The sequence below is a fragment of the Zingiber officinale genome, unplaced genomic scaffold, assembly GCF_018446385.1.
Source record: "Zingiber officinale cultivar Zhangliang unplaced genomic scaffold, Zo_v1.1 ctg251, whole genome shotgun sequence".
Taxonomy (NCBI): domain Eukaryota; kingdom Viridiplantae; phylum Streptophyta; class Magnoliopsida; order Zingiberales; family Zingiberaceae; genus Zingiber; species Zingiber officinale.
The window spans coordinates 295,132-298,486 of NW_024589922.1; the positions used below are offsets into that span (position 1 = coordinate 295,132).

At 37.2% G+C, this 3,355-nt stretch overlaps 1 non-coding gene across 1 annotated transcript; it reads left to right on the forward strand.

The window, feature by feature from the left end:
- Positions 1 to 1,669: 1,669 nt before the first annotated feature.
- LOC122037314 lies at positions 1,670 to 1,775 on the forward strand. The gene has a single exon (XR_006127615.1). It is a non-coding gene; the product is annotated as a small nucleolar RNA R71 (small nucleolar RNA).
- Positions 1,776 to 3,355: the final 1,580 nt, after the last annotated feature.

Genomic DNA, 3,355 nt, shown 5'->3' on the forward strand with positions numbered 1-3,355 from the left:
CTCAAGTTTATAAATGCTTGTCCTGCTACAAGCATTTAAAAGAGACGAGACATGGTTAGAGATATTAGATAGATCATATTCCAACCTTTCCTTACCAATTACCAAAGAAAGCTTATGATTTTTGACATCAATTATAGCTCCAGCTGTAGCAAGGAAAGGTCTTCCTAATATGATAGGAATCCTGGGGTCCTCTTCCATGTCCAACACGACAAAATCTGTGGGAATAACATTCCCATCCACCTCTACTGGCACATCTTCTATAATACCCAAAGGGTACCTGCAGGAATGATCGACAAGTTGAAGTGCCATAGTAGTAAGTTTAATATTTTTGAGACCTAATTTATTACAAATTGAATAGGGAATGAGGCTAACACTTGCCCCCAAATCACAAAAAGCTTTTTCAAAAAATTCTTTTCCTATGTTGCAAGGAATATAAAAGCTCCCTGGGTCCTTTAGTTTTGGGGAAGTGTTCTTCTCCAAAATAGCACTACATTCCTCACTAAGCGCAATTGTCTCAACCTCTCCCCTTCTTCTCTTGTTTGACATGAGATCCTTCAGGAATTTGGCAAATCTAGGCATTTGAAGAATAACATCAATAAGAGGTACCTCTACACAAATTTCCTTAACTTTTTCTAAAAACTTGCCAAATTCTTCATCTTTCTTGAGCATTGTAAGTCTCTGAGGAAAAGGGACAGCTTTGCTCTGATGGTTCAGTGGAAGAGTCTCTTCAACCTCAATGGTACTCTCCTCATTAGCTTGAATCTGATTTGGTATAAGAGGAGAGAGCTCTTCTTCTTTTTGTATCCCTTTTGAAGCGGTCACTTGGGAGTCTCCCAAGATCCGTCCGCTCCAAAGCTCAATTCTATTGCAATGCTCCATAGGATTCACATCAGGTTTTCCAGGAAGTTGTCCTGGTGCTCTGGATGATGAGGAAGCTAGTTGGGCAATTTGACTATCCTGGATCTTTTGATGCTTATCAGAATTATCCATTCTCTGAATGAGCTTTGCTAAATCTTGCTTCATTTCATTTTGACTTGAGATAATTTCTTCAAGCATCTTTTCAATATTTGACTTTGGTAAGCCTTGAGAAGATAGATGTTGAAAATTTTGTTGCCCAGCTTGAAAATTTGGTCTTACCCCCATAGATGGTCCTTGATCTTGATTATTTCTGTAAGAAAAATTGGGATGGCTCTTCCATCCAGGGTTATAAGTATTTGAGTATGGGTTATTCTGCCTTTGATTGTAACTCACGATTGCATCACATTGTTCCAGTTGATTGATTTGTGCAGTGATAGCTCCCAATGGACATGAGTCATTTGAGTGCTCTGAACTCCCACATACTTCACAAGATGTACTAATAGCATTGACCATATTAGCACTAGTCCCCATATTTTCAAATTTCTTTGTAAGAGCGTCCAATTTTGCAGACAAAAGAGTGACTACATCTACATCAAACTTCCCTGATGCTTTAAATGTTGGGTTTACAGAAGAATAGCCACCACTTCTTTCATTTGCCCATTGATGATGATTTTGTGCTACACTGTCAAAAATTTCTTCAGCTTCATCTAAACTTTTATTCATAAGTGCCCCTCCAGCAGCTGAATCAAGGGACACTTTGGTATGATAGTTGATACCATTGTAAAAAGTGTGCAACACTAACCATCTTTCCAACCCATGATGTGGGCATTGTCTGAGCATACTATTATATCTATCCCATGCTTCAAAAAGAGATTCTGAGTCAGTTTGTTTGAAGCTTGCAATTAAATTCCTCATATGAGCTGTTTTGCTTGGTGGATAGAATTTATCAAGAAACTGTTGCTCACATTGCTCCCAAGTGGTGATGCTATTAGGGGCCAAAGAATTCAGCCATTGCTTTGCCCTATCTCTTAAGGAAAACCCAAATAATAACAATCTAACTGCTTCTGAAGGAACTCCATTCATTTTCATGGTACCACATATTTCATAAAAGACCTCTAAGTGTTGATTGGGGTCTTCATGAGGTCCTCCACCAAATTGGTTCTGCTGCACCATAGATATAATTACGGGTTTGATCTCAAAGTTATTAGCTTCCACTGGAGGTCTTGAAATACTAGATCGAAAACCTCTTGCATAAGGTGTTGCATAATCCTTGAGTGGTCTATTCGCCATGTTCAAATGTTCCTGTTCTTCAATTTGCCTTTGCAGAATTCTTCTTTTATGGAAAGTTCTGTCAATCTCAGGGTCAAAAGGAAAAAATTCCCCTGCAAAGTTAGATCTTCGCATACACAAGAACAAGATAGCAAATGACAATTCAACAGAAAAAGAAAAATAAAAGAATAAAAAATGCAGAATTGAATTTGTACAAAAAGAATTAACAAGAAGTAAGAGTTATACAAGAAAATAAAAACAGAAATCTAATGATTAGTTACAACTATGCAATATGAAAGGAAAACAAATGTTATGTTTAGTCTAACTCAATTGATAATTCCTAATGTTATAGCGCAGTCCCCGGCAACGTCGCCAAAAACTTGTCACGCTCCGCAAGTGTACGGAAATGTCGCAAGTAATATAAAAGATTATCGTATCCACAGGGACTGGAATAAGCACTAGAAATGTCTCAATGCGAATTAGCTAAACAACTATCCAATCGTTTCAAATGCAAAGTGAAGGTAAACAAATCTAATATTATAGATCAACAAACAAGAGTTTAGTGTTTTGGGTTATGATAAGGGAGATTCTAGGAGTTTCGGTTTCTTTGTAAGATTTCTTGAATGTAAATGATTCACCAATTCTTATCCCTCAATTGCCAAACACTTGTAGAAAGTTGCCGGTTCTCTCTTGCAATAGATAACCGGCTAAGGACTGAGAAATGTATCTAAATATGATCAATTAGACATGAACCTACGTTGTCCTTACACAGAAGGGCACCTATTACTATGCCTTCCTCGGATATCAACATAGAAGCCCACAACTTATTAATCTATCAAGATACAAGAAACTAATCACAAAATCCATCCTACTCTCTTGAATATTCCTATTTCCTCTTCAAGATTATCTCTCAAACGTCCTTACACGGGCTTGCACCTGTCACATGGATCCCTCGGATGATCGAGTGAGAGTTTATCTTTACAAAGTCCACAAGAAATCCAAACAATCAATCAAGAATGAGAATTAAGCACAAATCACCATTAATCATTCAAGATCTAATTGATACAAGCAAGACAATGTCATTGAAACAAGAAAATGGAAAATCCATAAGAGATTACATCAATCCATCATACAAATACTCCCTTAATCCTAGAATACAAGATCTACTCCATGAATCGAGGAAGAATATCCGAAGAAATGAAGATTACAAGCATTTCTTAAATCCCCA